Raw genomic sequence first — 16,497 nt, 5'->3', positions numbered from 1 at the left:
TCGTCCCTAGCCTTCCGCATTATTTTCACGGCCCATTTTGCGAATTTCTCTTCTTGCCCTTAGCCTTTCTCAATATTTCCGTCCAATAATATTCGTAAACAGTATTCATAACCAACTTATGCACTAAAATAATTTTGAAGATGGTCTTGCCCTTAACTTCCCGCAATTGTCCTGAAATATTCCGACGTACAAAATGCGGGATATAACACTATGCTTTGTCTTTCTTCATTCCATCCCACCAATAAATTTCCATCCCACCAATAAATTAACTTAATATCATGATACATATTTGTCGCTCCTGGTTGAACTGAATAACGGGAATAATGGATTTCCCCCAAAATCTGGCGACGTAACCCTGCAACATCAGGAACACATAATCTACCTCGATATCTGAGAACTCTATCTGCAAAAATCTCAAATGGTAATTTTTTCTTTTGAGAGAAAGTATCTCTATAATGAATTAACATAGGATCTTCATTCTGGCACTCTTTCATCTCAACTACCAGAGACCAGACAACTAAATTCTGAATAGTAACTCCCGTATTGCCTGAGCCTATCAAGCGAACTCCAAGGCTGGCTAGCTGTTGAAGCTCACGAGCTAATTCCCTCTTTTTTGGCTAGACATCACATAAAATACCCATGGATCTGCGGCTAAGAGCATCAGCTATCACATTCACCTTTCCAGGATGATATAAGATACTAACGTCATAATCTTTCAATAACTCCAACCATTGCCTTTGCCGCAAATTCAACTCCTTCTGCTTGAAAATTTACTGGAGGCTCTTATGGTCTGTATAAATATAAACATGAACGTCATACCAGTAATGTATCCACATCTTCAGTGCACGAATCACCGCAGCCAACTCTAGATCATAGGTTGGGTAGTTTTTCTCATGTTTTCGCAGCCGTCTTGAAGCATAAGCAATAACTTTACCATGATGCATCAATACACAACCTAATCCAACACCTGAAGCATCACAGTAAATAACATAGCCCTCCGATCCTTCTGGAAGTGTCAGAACCGGGGCCGAAGTCAGTCTATTTTTCAACTCTTGAAAACTGCACTCACAAGCATCTGTCCATTAAAACTTAGATGATTTTTGAGTCAGCTTCGTCAGTGGTGCAGAGATAGAAGAGAAACCTTCTACAAATCTTCTGTAATAACCTGCCAAGCCTAGAAAGTTACGAACTTTCATAGGTGTTGTAGGTCTCAGCCAAGTCTTCACAGCTTCGATCTTCTGGGTATCCACCCAAATACCCTCAGCTGAAATAATTTGCCCCAGAAAAATCATAGAATTTAACCAGAATTCACATTTTGAGAACTTCGCTTACAATATCCGAGCTTGAAGAATTCTGAGGACCGCACGTAAATGATGCACGCATGCTCCGACTCGGACCGAGAATACACCAGAATATCATCAATGAACACAATCACAAACGAATCTAGAAAAGGCCTGAATACACTGTTCATCAAATCTATGAATACCACTGGAGCGTTAGTAAACCTAAACGATAATACTCAAAATTCAAAGTGACTATATCTGGTTCTGAAGGCCGTCTTCGGAATATCTTTCTCCCTAACTCTCACCTGGTGATACCCCGATCTCAAGTCTATCTTTGAGAACCATTTGGCACCCTGCAATTGATCAAATAAATCATCGATTCTTGGAAGGGGATACTTGTTCTTTATCGTCACCTTATTCAGCTGCCTGTAGTCGATACACATTCGTAAGGAGCCATCTTTCTTCCATACAAATAATACGGGTTCTCCCCACGGTGACGAACTAGGCATAATAAAGCCTTTCTTGAGCAAATCCTTTAGTTGCTCTTTCAATTCTTTCAATTTTGTAGGAACCATTCTATAAGGAGGAATAGATATTGGCTTAGTTTCTGGCAACACATCAATGGCAAAATCAATCTCCCGTTCTAGTGGAAAACCTAAAAGTTGATCTGGGAATACATCCGGAAACTCATTAACTACTAGGACAGACTGAAGAGTCGGCGGCTTTGCTTCTGTATCTTGAACCCGGACTAAGTGATAAATACAACCTTTAGCAATTATCTTCCTTGCCTTAAGATAAGAAATAAACCTACCTCTCGGAGATGCCGTATTACCCTTCCATTCTAGACCTGGCATTCCTGGAAACTAAAAACGAACCATCTTGGTTCTACAATCAACATTCGCATAACAACAAGCCAACCAATCCATACCCATAATGACATCAAAATCTACCATATTTAGCTCAATTAGATCTGCCATGGTACTATGATCACAAACTACAACCACACAATTCCTATATACTCGTCTAGCTATCACTGGGTCACCAATGGGTGTAAACACTTCGAAAAGTTTAATGGACTCAGGTTTTACCCCAAACCGACGGGCAACGTAAGCAGTAACATATGACAATGTAGAACCTAGATTAATCAATGCATACACGTCATGAGAAAATACCGATAATATACCTGTAACTACATCAGGTGAAGACTCAAGATCCTGTCACCCAGCCAGCGCATAGATACGGTTCTGAGGACTGCTCTAACTGGACGCTCCCACTCTACTTCTACCACGGCTTGCCGGTGTCTATGGACTCTGCCCCAGAGGGCGCACCAATAATAAAGAACCAGCTGCTGATCTCGTGGACTGAACCATACCTCTACCACCTCTCGACGGACAGTCGCATATTATATGGCCTGGCTGACCACAGGCGTAACAAGCATCTGTACCTAAGCAGGTACTGTCCCGAATGTAGCCCACCACACTAAGTACATTGTGGTACAGATGGCCTTATCTGGACTGAATCGTCCCTATATTGGGAACCCGAGACTCTGGAACTCTAACCTGGTTTGGAATATATAGGGCGAGCAAATCTCTTACCTGCAAACTGTGGAGGTGCACTAGCTGCTGAATGGCCGGAGTGTCTAGAATACTGCTACCTATGGCCCCCTCTGAACTCATTAATAGCACTTGAGGATCTGGCCCTCTTACTATAACCCCTATCATATACACGCTCGCTCCCTCGTTGCTGCTGTCGCTCCTCAAGATTCTGGGCATGGGCCTGAATACGAGAAATATCCATACCATTCTGAAGTGAGGCCGTCAAATAATCATCAATCAAATGTGGCCCCAAACCACTCACGAACCGATGGACACGATCTCCCATATCAGCTACCATAGCGGGAGCATATCCAGCCAAAGAATTAAAGCGAAGGCTATACTCCTGGGCACTCATGTTCCCCTGTCTGAGGTTCAGGAACCTGTCAGCTCTGGCCCGCCGAACCTCTGGAGGCAAATAATATAGGAGAAAAGCATCCACAAACTCTTGTCATACCGGTGAAGGTGCATTTACCCCTCTGGAAGACACCCAGGTACTATACCAATGAACCGCCACATCTCGCAATCTATAAGAGGCTAACTCTACCGATTCAACAGCGGAAGCATGCATTACCCGCAATGTCCTAACATCTCATCTATAAAGTTTTGCAGGTCCTCGTCCGATTTTGACCCAAAGAATTTCGAGGGGTCCAAATTGATGAAATCACGAACTCTAGCGCTGACAGCCCTACCACCATGACCTACACCCTGCCGCTGGGCCTGAGCGGCTACTAGCTGGGTCAATAACAGAATGACCTCCCTCATCTCCTGGCCTGAGGTGTCCGGCGGAAGAACTGGGGGTGCTGGCGCTAGAGCTGGAGTTGAGGCTCCTTTATGCTCCTCTGTAGCAGGCGGAGTGTGAGAGTACCAAGATGGAACCTCATTCTGGGACTCGCCCTCATCTACTTAGGCGGTACCCGCTCAGTTGGCGGTACCCGCTCAGTTCTCCTTCCTGCCACTGACTTTCCCTTCTGAGTCGCTGTAGCTTTTCTCTTCACCGGCATCGCTGAAATCATAACACACGGTTAGGAAAAAGGGAACTCTTATAACATAGCTCTATTGCACGATCTAAGAGGAGAAAGAAAGGTCAATCATTCCTAAATGCCCCGCAGCCTCCTGTTTATAAGGGTGGCGCGCTTTACACCCATAAACAAGACTACTGGACACGGTTCATAGACACACCCTAGGACGAACTGCTCTGATACCACTTTTGTCAAGACCCAACCGGAGGGCCATGACGGGTACCCGGAGCTAATCTACCGAGCACCTCTTTACCTACTTTTGATAGCCATATCTAGGTGGACCACATAGCTAACTCATAAATATCATAATTTATAAGAGCATGAGCTCAACGATAAAACACGTCTGTAGAACATCTCCAACTACGCCCATATGTACAAGCCGACAAGGTTACTAAAAATGATAAACAACAATATGAACCGATAAGATTACCGGACATCTAACTATATATAACTGCCTACGAGCCTCTACAAGGAGCATAAAATATCATAAGGACGGGACAGGACCCCGCCATGCCAAAATATGTACTCAAAAGAACAATAATAGGTTACAGCTCCGAAGCAAATGGAGCGCTCCTGTGCAATGGCGGATGAAGCATCTAGGGATCTGGTTCGTCTCCCTGCCTACCTGCAGGCATGAACGCAGCGTCCATAAACAAAGGATGTTAGTACGAATAATGTACTGAATATGTAAGGCATGAATAACAATATAATAGAAGATATAGAAAGTAACATGAGATAAGAGAAATAACCTGTACATCTAAATGCCTCTTAAGGCGGAAGTCATGCATGCTTAGCTTTAAAAAAAAAACATTTTCATACATATATGATATAACTGTTAGTGCTGCAGAACGTGCAGCCCGATCCATATATCATATCATCCCGCGTTCGGGGCATCCCGCGTTCGAGGTAACATCATAATCTTCCCACTGCAGCAGTGCACACATCTATGTGCCTGCCCGACTGACTATAGCACAACATGGTGTGAGAAAATACATACATATATATAAAGCCTGCATGAGAACCCAAATAAAAGCTATACATCTATTGGAGTGACGTAAGGTCAGTAAGCCTCCGATATGTCATTATGGAATCATCATCATCGCTATATCCCACCTTGAAAAAACAACTATTATAAGGTGAGACCAACAACAATGAGTACAATCAATAATCATGGAACAAGCTCAATAATATCATAAGAACATCAAAGACTATACGATTTGGTATCTCTAGGAATTGAATCACCATCATCATCATTATCATGGAGAACATTTATCAATAATATCGTAAGAACCTAGAAAATCATGTGCTTCTCGCATTTCTAGGGAATAGGACATTATGGATATCATGTGTAGATTCGCAACAAAGGAATCATGCCTTAAGGAAGAAAGGGTTAGCCTTAACATACCTTTACGTCTCCTTAACTACTTAACGTTCTCCTCCCAAGCTCGCAAATCTACATTCAAGAGGATTCACACTAACGTTAAGTCTTGAAGACACTCATAAGTTCAAACTAGAGTAATTTGTGAGTTAGCGAAAATTGGGCAGCATTTCCCCTATTCCATCTACTTCAACCAAATTCCAAATCAACTCCCAACCAACAATAGCAACATCAACAATGCCATGATTAAGAGATTTCATTCAACTTACATCCGATACACTCCCAAAAGTTCTTCTTATAATTAACTTATAACAACAACCCCTGAAACATTGTATACAACACTTCCTCGCTATTATTATTACCACTAATAATAAGATCATACTCATAACATGTCAAAATTTATAACTCAAGTTAATTTACTACTCAAAATATCCTCAAATTCATGTTTGAACTTCCTTTTCCACTTTCTTTCCTCAATCGAGGTGTATAAAAATTGAACACCCTCACAAACATGCAATAGACATGAAAACTTACCTTAATCACACAAGAGCAATGTTAGATCAATTTATTCCACTAGAGTGAAACCTCCCACTTCAATCACCAAAGGAATTCTTGGACTCTACCAACCCTAGTGAACCTCCCAACACTTGAATCTCTTGATTCTTGCTTTTTAATCTTTGATTTTACTTGGGTTTGGTTGGATATGTTTAGAGGAAGATTCTAGAGCTTTCACGGACTTGGAAAATGTTGGAAATGAGCTAAAATGAGTAAGGGTCGAGTATGTAACATAAAAAAAATCTGCCACCGCCTCAGATATACGGACCGTATAAATTTACGATCCATACATTTGGAAAGTAAATCCCCAACAGAACACCATCGCTCATTGGTTCAATTTTACGGTGGAGTCCATTGAATTTACGGTCCGTAGGTTCAACCATAAATCTCAACTTTTGCTGAAACGTATTCTCGTCGATTCATTGAGCCTCTAATCCTTCCAATACCTACTAAACATGAACTTAACCCCTTATAACTATAAGATAAACATGTCCAATCTCATTTAACCTTGATAACCCCAGTGTCTAATACTAGAATCATTAACAGTCGCCGAATCTCAATGTACAAAACCACGAGGTGTAACTACTCGCTCCTGTGCCTAGTGGCTCCAGATGTAGGACTCGGGAACAAGTTGATCACATATGGGTTTTTTATGTTGTTGGATCAGGTTTAAATGGAGCAGGTTTAAAAATAAAATCGGTTATATTGAGGATTTCCGTTAAAGCAGGGGTATATTTGAAAACTTTAATGACATGAGGGGTATTTTTGACCCAAATTTGTAACGAATGATATTTTTAGCCCTTTTGCCAAAGTAGTGGGGCATTTTTGACCCTTTTCCCTTATTTATTTGGTCTTAAATCTTTGATAGTCTTGACTACATGAGCACAATTGGTAAACTTTTTCACCAATTTTTCAACTTTATATTAGCATTTTGTCCTATGTTTCATGTTGAGATTTTGTTATAGAAATTTGGCCAAATTATCTTGAGTACCTTTATCAAACTTTATATTTTGGTAGTTATATACTTTGGGTGATTTTATGAATAAATGACTCATTATTTAAGAAGTAGATAGATGGTTCAAGCGGATTGGTACGTGTGAATGAAATTTTCGCAATTCTAACTAAGTTGTACCATCGGATTTTTCTATATTTTTAGGAGGGATGTATCGATGGATTCCGTAACAAGTTGCATGGTAATAAAAATTTGACGAGATAGTATGTTTGTGTAACCTATTCCTCCTTTTCGCTCAATGAATACTTTTTGAATGTCAAAAAGTCCAACACTTCAAAACACACTCTAAGTAAGTAATTATATTGTTTCACATTAAGTAAGTTGTTACGTGCAATGCACGTGTCAAGAAGGAGGATAAAAAGGAACTTTTTAAGTCAAAAGTTGAATTACTTAAATACCTTCTTATTTAAGCAATCATTTTATTGGACTAAACACTATTTTTATTTATTTAAATATTCTATTTATTAGTTAAATTAAAATAAATAGACACAAATTAAGCTTATCATGTTTTGAAGAGAAACGTTGCTCTGATTGTCACCTTTTATCTTAGTTTCCTTTTGAAATCAAATCCTCCAATGGAACTTTATCCTCATACGATCGTTTCTCTGTGAAATGTTGATAGAAAAGTTTCTTGTAGAAAGCAAAGTATTTATTAATTTTGACTCTTCAGTAGATGGTACCTGAAACCTGAATACTTTAAAATCAAAAGGTCTTTACATCGTTTAGTTCATTATGCCATTTATGTTTTTCTTATTCTCTTAATCTTAATTAATGTATACCTAAATTTATATGTATGTATATATTTATCTATTTACATACACGAGCAAAATATTGCATATATTTATCTGTCCTTAAACGGGTTAATTTTGAAAGAAAATGCACTGATTATTCCACTTAAAAGTTTAGATCCTCAAATGGATTATTCAATGGTACAAAGATGATTTGCAGTGGATTTAACAACAACTTCATACATGCAGAAACTACAATGAGTCAATCCGCTAACAAGCATGTGTTCATTCCTAGAATTTGACTTTCTCCCTCTAAAAATAAAGTATATCCTTTCAAATTCTTTCATAAATAATTTCCAATTCGTTTATGTTTTGGAACGCCGATAAATACAGGGTTAAATAATCCCCAACGTTGGATTGTATCTACCGCAACATGTTTGCTCACATAGCCAACTTTACGTTACACTTTCAAGAGGAATTTCAATATGTCTACAACAAGAGTTTTGGTTATGTTAGAGCAATCATAACGAATGAAAGAGGAACATACACCGAGAATATCGTCTATAAGGAAGTATTAGGTGAGACTCCGTTAAATACATGATAGTACATCATAAAAGAAAAATAAGTAAAATTAATTATATGTTCTAACTAAATTTTGATTGTTCATCTTTATGGATAGGTTCAGAGGATATGCAATTATCGTGACATCGACAAAAAAATCTCGAAAACCGCTTATTGTGTTCATTTGTGTATGATTTTTAAGTTCATTCCTTAACTTAATAATATTGATATTACTTAACAAAAAAATTGTACGCTCCAATGTCAAGCACTATAAGATCTTGGTTACATGACTCGACAATTCCGTGCAACGGATGTGTCGAGAGTGTAACATCTCGTACCTTTAAACTAGGTTACAGTCATGATTTGAGACTTAGAAGAGAAGATGAAAAGTGTGGGAAATAAATTCGTCTCAGTTCAGCAAAATCCCATTTATACGACCAGTTATGTGGACCGTATATTATTATACGGACCGTATAACCAGTCCGTGTAACACAGGTAGAGATTATAAGTTTCTGCCAAGTTTGTGAAAAACTTCGATACGGACCGTATATTCAGTCCCTGAAACTCATTTGGGAAATTACAGTTTCTGGAATTTTTATTATTGTCAAATACAGCCAAGTTATACGGACCGTAAGTTGACCGTATAATTCCCGACTCAGTTAAGTATAAATACGTCATGTTCAGTTCTTTTTCCACTTTTCACATTCTCCAAGTCCTAGCATGAAGGTTTTCTTCTCCCAACAATCCAAAACAATAAGGTAAGTCTATTCCAACCATTCCAAGTGAATTCTAACATGTATCCATGATTTCTAAATAAGAGTTCATCATTCTTGACCTAGGGTTTTCAAGAAAACCCATCTCAAGGCTCAAGGTTTAATCTTTTGGAATTCTTATACAAAAGCTCAGATTTTTGTTACGAGTTTGGAGCATTATCAGGTATGTAGGGTTACTATCTACGTGTGAAAACATCTTTGTTCTTTCCCATGCCACTTCTTTCATAAAGTATGAAGTTATACGGAAACTAGGGTTTTTAACCATGCTCATGATAACCCTAGGTCCATGTACCATACTATACTAAGTATTGAAGTATTATTAATCCATTATTGAGTTCTTGATATTTCATTATGATTATTGAGAATCTGTTTGTAATCCATGAAAACCCATACTTTGCATTCCATGGGTTCTCACATGCAAGTTATAATTTATTATATTTATTTTCAAGAAAATACTCTACACGCTTTACACGTTTTCATGCAAGAAAACTATGAAGTGATATCCATGTAAATGCAAGTTATGATTTATGATAACCATGAGCTCAAGTGCCACCTATTTTCTATGTTCATGTTTTTGGGAGTTGCACAGATTACCGAGAAGGCTTCAAGCAGCCTGAAACTACGTTAGCCACCGTAGGATGAGGATTGCTCTGCCTATGTTTAGGATGATTCCTTTATAATTATGGGATCCTTTCATGTTATATTTATATCTCATATCCCTGGCAAGGTATGGGAGCTCTGCTGGTAGGGTCCAAGTACCAGAACCATGCTGTCGGTTATATTTATGCTCTCCCTACTTATAATGTTTTTACTCATGTTATATCTATACATATTCATGTTCATGACCAGACTTCAGTTTCAGTCCTACCATGTTATTTCATGTGCCATGTCTATTTTATTTAGTTGCTTTACATACCAATACATTCAATGTGCTGACGTCTCCTTTTATTGCCCGGGGGCCTGTATTTTATGATGCAGGTACGGATTTACAGGACGACGCATCTGCTCAGTAGGATTTGCTCGTATCAGCCTATTGGTGAGCCCCATCTCCTTCGGGGTTTAGTCAGTCATTTATCCTATAGTAGTTATGCATTAAAGGTATGCTGGGGGCCTTATTCCAGCAAGTATGATTTTCCCTTTCAGACTCACGATAGAGGTTTCATAGACTAGACTAGTCAGTTATGTCATGTCAGATATTCAGAGTTGTATAGCCATCTTTGGCTCATTCATGTTATTTCCGCACTCATGTTTAAACAAGTATTTTATTAAGTATTATGACTTATTATGTTTTATAAAGGCTCATCATGCATTCACGTTATATTCCACTTATGATATGCCTCATAATGATTCAACAAGCCATGTGGTTCGCTCGGTCACATGTAGTAAGGCACCAAGTGCCGTGTTTCGCCCAGGCCATGGTTCGGGGCATGACAGAGAGACTATATAATATATATATATATATATATATATATAATATATATATTATTATATAAATTCAATTATTATTAACATAAACCATATTTCTACAATTAAAATATCTACTATATATATTATAGTTCCACGAGACCTGTGCTAAGCAGGACCCAAACTCAAGATATAAAAGTAGATATTTTAATTGTAGAAATATGGTTTATGTTAATAATAATTGAATTTCAAATAAGTTTATTTTCAATATATAAAAGCAAAACTTTCATTTCACTCCTTTAATATTTTAACTTCCGGTTTGATGAAATTATTTACTTCAAATCATATGCGAAGCCAGAATTTGAAGTTTATGATTTCTCAATCCTGATTTTTGAAGTTATTTTTTTCTAAATTAATAATCTATACATATTTGATGAACTGAATTTGAACCAAAACACTACCGAATCCGACCATATCCATAACCGAGACTCTAACTCCGCCCTGCTTCAAACTTATTTTGTGTTTAAAAGACTAATTATAGTAAGCCAAACAAGATATTTTAAAGAACACAGATCTGATCGATAACACTGTTTTCATTTTCAACACTATATGACATCATTTAATAATTTTTAAAACTATCTGAATATCATTTTAGTAAAAAACTTTGTAAACACATATGAGCTCATTAAAGTATAAATATAAAGTTAAAGAAATGCCTACATGTAAGTAATAGAATTTTCATAAATTCTCAAATTTCATAATCTATCTATATATAATAGGAGAGGCAAAACAAGGATATGATGACAAGTGTCATCACCAGAAAAATTCAAATTTAAAAAGAAAATAAATAAATAAAACACTTAGCAAAATTATTAATAAATAAAAACTTTAGGAGCCGAACAGTTATCAAATTAATTATTAGAAAAATACAAGGAACAAAACAGTTAGCAAAATTCATTAAAAAGAAAAACTGCAAGGTAAAATGGAAGCAACGAGCCTATTCTCAGCAAAATACAAACAAAAAGCTGAAAAGGTAAAAAAAACCATTGCAAGGAGGAAATAAAAAAAGCAAAATAAAAACAAAAACCTGCAAGGGTTAAAAAACAACTTCAAGAAGCGGATTAAAAAACCCTATGAAATTTAAAAACACATCACCAGTCATTTTCCATTCCTGTTTTTGCAAAAACATAAAAATAAATAACCATCACAAATTTAAAAAAAATGGAAAATTCAAAACAGAGAAAAACTGTCAATTCAGTTTTTATATCTGTGTCGTCACTTCAAATTCAAGTTTCCTTAAACCACATCTTTGCCTCTTTTCAGAAACCGTCTACAACTTCAGCCAAATTGTTAATAGGTCAATGAGTTCCTCTTAAATTCTATATATATATATATATATTCTTTCTTGTCACAGTTGGAAAGAAATGAAATTCTTTTCTTCTTATTCCAAGATTTTCATGTATTTCATTTTTTTATTTTTTTTTTGGGTAAGGTCACTTCTTTCAAAGGTTACAAGGAAAACCCAAACACTTTTTATAACTTCGGTTAAGGTATTGGCTTCATGGCTTTATGTGTGTGAATTGTGAGTTTCTTTTGTCTACTTTGTAACGTGATGGATATCCCTTTCACTTTTACAGCAAAATGGAGCACTTGAAGACCAAAATTCACAATGGATTGTGTGAAGTTCTGCATATTTCGATGGTATGTGCCGACTGTTCTGCAACTTTTCTTATCCCTATTCGACGCCTCTCTTTTATAACATACCATCTTTTTCCTCATCAATTTACGATAGAATTGGTTCTTTGTGTTACAAGTTAAGATTTCAGATTAATTGGTTTATTTTCATTAAAATTTGGAGATTATAGTTAGAATTTTTTAACATTCTTGTTCGCTTCAATCACATTAATATCACATCAATCTCAGGATATGTGCAGTCGACTCAACAACGGATATGTGCAGTACACCTTGGAGAATTTTTGCAAGGATAGCATTTTAATCGAGCAACTTTCTCAGTGACAAAATCACTCACTGAAACTCAGTCATGCAAGTAATTACTCTACTATAATAAAATCCTTTAATTTAATTGCTTGGTTGAATATCATTTTTTAGTTGTACATGTAGTATTATGTGGCTTTGCGATAAAGTAGTGCCTGCCAATATTTTTGATGCAGGATTATAATACTGATGTAATCAAATAAAGCTCCAAAATTAATGTGTCAACTTTAGTGAGGAAACCGATAATCAATTCACTTAGATTGGTTGTCTTATCATGAGAGGTTATGTTTTAGCTTCGAGTATAGAAGAACTACAAGTTTACTACGAGGTCTCTTACTTCTAAAAGTAAAGAGATATGCGTATTACGATTTGTTTTTGTGAAAGCTGTTTACTTTTGTTATTTGATACTATTAGTTATTTTTTACCTTGCAGGGAGCTGCTAATTCTAAATTTATATGGATATTAATATGGTTAAATTAGATCTTTTCATGATTTTTATGGGAATTTTTTAAATATGAATAGTTGTGTAAAGTAGTACATCTAGAAGCTGCTTTGAATGTACTCTGAATGATATGGATACAAAATTTAAGGATGAAGTAAGAAAGCTTCTACAAAAAAAAAAAATTGTATTTGTTTTCTGCATTTTTTGCCAATTAAGGATATATATTTATGCACTGTTTGTCAGGGGTCTCATTTGCCATCTTTCGTACTTCTATTTCCTTGAAGGTGATGTTCATTAACACAATTTTTTATTCATTCTTTTAGGACATCTAATAAATTGCAATGACACAGAATAAATTGTGTGACCCCTAAGCTTTGCCCTGTAAATATTTTGGTTTAATATATTTGATGACCAATTAACACTGATCTACATCTATCCCTTTGTCAATTTCAATAGCAAAAACAATGAAGAAATGCTTATTTTATAGTCAAATTTATAAGTCTTTCTTTACTAATTTGATGAAATGTGTTGAATCTGCAAGCTATCACATTTGCAGATTTTACGCATTAAGTAGTTATTACTTAAGTTACTATATATAATATTTCTGCTTCCTCTGTATATGACGGGGGATGTTTTTTTCTATTTGAAAATATAACACTAGGGAAAGAAGTAGGTTTTACTCCCCCCTACAAAATGAAGCTGTAGAAATTATTGTAGCTTCAACATATATTTTCATTGTGTCCAGCTCATTTCCTTATCTCAGTTATATAGATTAAAGTGAAAGAGGATGTCTCCAAGTTATTTCTTCACGCTATATCTTATATTTATTAAAGTGGGAGAGGATATTTTGTATATAGGTATTGAATAAACCAGAGAAAAAAATCTGAAATTATACGGGGAACCAAGGTTATGTTACTTCACCTGAATAAACTCTAGCTTTAACATATATTTTTGCCAATTTCCAACTTATTCCCACTTATACAATATTCAACTTATAGAGGATTTAAGGATAACAAATGTTCATCTATTTGTCAGAAAATATTGCTAACACCCTAAAGAATATTTTACAAAGAATATTTCTACTTTTTTTAAAGTAGAAAAGAATTTTTCTACTAGACAGCATTGAATCTAAATTTACTAACGTTTGTGCTGGAATTCTGAAAATTCTGTTCAATATTTGATTCCTTCGGCTTTTGCTGGTGAGTAAAAGATGTTATATTTGAAGATGAAGGGAGATTATTATTGCATTTATATAGTAGAAAATATTTACTTTTCTGATCAAACTCTATTATAGTGAATTATGGATTGATTGAAAGAACTTTAGCTTATTTAATGCCAGATAAGAGGAAAACATTAGCAGAGATATGGGAGGTTAGATGTCGCCATTGACAGTGTTGACGTCCTTCATGGAAAGGAAGACTTCACAGTGGAGAATGGCAGTGATGAGGCCATTAAAACTACCCACTTCTATGAAAGAATACAGGGAGCATTTGCTCAAGTTTACAGGTAAAGTCAAGGAATCAATAGATTTCTCATAAATGAATTTTGTCACATTCTACGCGCCTCTCTATTTGAGGCTATCAACTTCTATATTTATGAAAAATACAGGGAGCTAAAGCTCGAATTTACTGGTTATTTGGAAAGATTGTTGCTGGTGCTACTGCATGAATTACAGTTGTTATACTTTCCATGCCTATGGACAGTGTGAGTAGTATTTTAGTATTTTCAATCTTTTTGCTTCTTGATTTCTTTTTCAAAGTATATAAGTTAAACCCCATTGAGTTATATATGTATGTTTTTATGTACTATATTTTCTCATCTTTGAACTACAACATCAAAGTAGTTGTTCTATATGCTGTCTAGATTGTTAAATTATACTCGAGAATTCATTAAAGGACTAGATTTAATGAATTCTCAATTGATTAAAATGAAAGTTGACAATGAAGGACAAATAGAATATGGAGGGAATAATTTTCTTTTTTAAAATTAAATTTCTAATTCAGCCTTACTTAGATGAGTAGCATTGAGAATCATTCTCTTCCACCAGCTGAAAGTCAAATACAACTGGATGATTTTTTCTATGTGGTCAATGACAGTCGCGTGGAATAATGAGAATGCTTGGATTCCTTCTCAAGTTTTATTACATATTTTTTTTTTTGAGGTTTTCCTATTGAATGTATTTATTCTATTGTTGATTTGTTATCAAATACATGTATCTCCTCAATAACATTTGGTACACTGGATCTCAAGAAGTTCTATACCATGTTAAGATCTACATGTTCCTTAGTCCTTTTGAGTCTCTTGGTGAAAACTGTTTGTTTTGTGTACAACGTGAGCTACAGGTATGTGCTTTTGGCATCTCTTTCAAAAATTTGTGCTCCTGAGGCCCATAAAATAATGATTGAAAATGCAGGTTTGTTTGCGTGCATCGACATCGCTATCACAAGCTTTAATAGTCCATTAGAATCACTTGGTTGACATTCGATAAGTTTTTCAAGTCCTCAATCCTTAAAGGAAAAACATGTCAATTCTTTAAGCCGGCCTGATTTTAAATGCTACCCCGATGTCATTACTTTTTCTTAATTTTGTCTTCTAATCTTGATATCTAATCATCCCTTTTGTTTATGTGGATCTTCCATTATCAGTATAGGTGTTTGAAGATGGATGTTGGACAATTGATGGGAAATTTGGAAGGATAATATTAATTTACTTGCATTAGCAACTTATCCTCCAATTGAGTTCAAAGTACAATCATTCTGCTATACTCATTGTTGATTAAAAAAAAAAAATTATGTGCATTTTAGACATACAATGAGTGTCGCTTATTTACATAAATAATATTTAGAGCAAAAAGACTACAAAATATAAAATGTGTCAATGAATATAACAAAAGCAGAATTCTTTCATGATCCTTTGTATCTACCGTATTTTTCAAGTAATATTTTCTTTTGATAAATTATATTTAATAATCCCCGCGTAACGCGCGGGGTACCGATACTAGTACAAATATAGAGTAAAAGAAATGTCTGCATGTAAAAATCTATAATAAGCAACAAGTGAAAAAAGAGAAAACGAGAGAGCAATAAGAAGCAAGAATCTAGTGAAGAAATTACTATTTTTTAGGTTAATAGATAAGATCAATAGAAGAAAGTAACAAGGAAAATAAAGTGCAGCGAATGGGGTTGTTCCTCCCTTAACCAGAGGTCTCGGGTTCAAGCCTAGGTCTGAAAAAATCTTTGATGGAGAGCGCTTCCTCTGAACAGGCCCTACGCGACGCGAATCCTGATTAATCGGGCTCCAGTGCGGATATCGGACACCAGATAGGAAACCAGAAAAAAGGAAAAATACGGCCGGAGGTTCGACAACTTTTGAAAAGTAGACCATAAGAACAAAACATAAATTTGACTTAAAAAATAAAATACTGACCTAAAAGTAATTAATTGAAAAGTTTGTCATTTTATTGGAAACTTTTGTGAGGGCTACAAAAGCCCTTTGATTGTCTCTTATATATAGTAGTAATATATATATATATATATATATATATATATATATATATATATATATATATATATATATATATATATATATATATATATATTGATGAGGAATTTGATGGGATATGAGATGGTCGTCGAGAGAGGGAAAAATGTACGATTAATGTGTTCAAGCCCGAGGGGAAATGGTTTCGGGAATGGTGTCATGAGTTGCACAGATATGATGTGATATGATATGATTGATATGGTTCTCACAGT

The 16,497-nt window shown here is 35.6% G+C and overlaps 1 long non-coding RNA gene across 2 annotated transcripts; it reads left to right on the top strand.

The window, feature by feature from the left end:
* The first annotated feature begins 11,624 nt into the window (after nucleotides 1–11,624).
* On the top strand, nucleotides 11,625–15,591 carry LOC132051130 (uncharacterized). 2 transcript variants are annotated; one of them, XR_009413589.1, is made up of 4 exons: nucleotides 11,625–11,858; nucleotides 11,946–12,009; nucleotides 12,232–12,355; nucleotides 15,391–15,591. It is a non-coding gene; the product is annotated as an uncharacterized LOC132051130 (long non-coding RNA). The 2 variants fall into 2 exon arrangements; XR_009413590.1 differs by lacking the exon at nucleotides 15,391–15,591 and adding an exon at nucleotides 14,085–15,383.
* The last annotated feature ends 906 nt before the right edge of the window (nucleotides 15,592–16,497 follow it).

This window comes from Lycium ferocissimum, chromosome 3 (genome assembly GCF_029784015.1).
Source record: "Lycium ferocissimum isolate CSIRO_LF1 chromosome 3, AGI_CSIRO_Lferr_CH_V1, whole genome shotgun sequence".
In the NCBI taxonomy this organism is placed as follows: Eukaryota; Viridiplantae; Streptophyta; class Magnoliopsida; order Solanales; family Solanaceae; genus Lycium; species Lycium ferocissimum.
The sequence above is the reverse complement of the archived record's forward strand: the minus strand, read 5'-3'. Positions and strand labels throughout refer to the sequence as shown.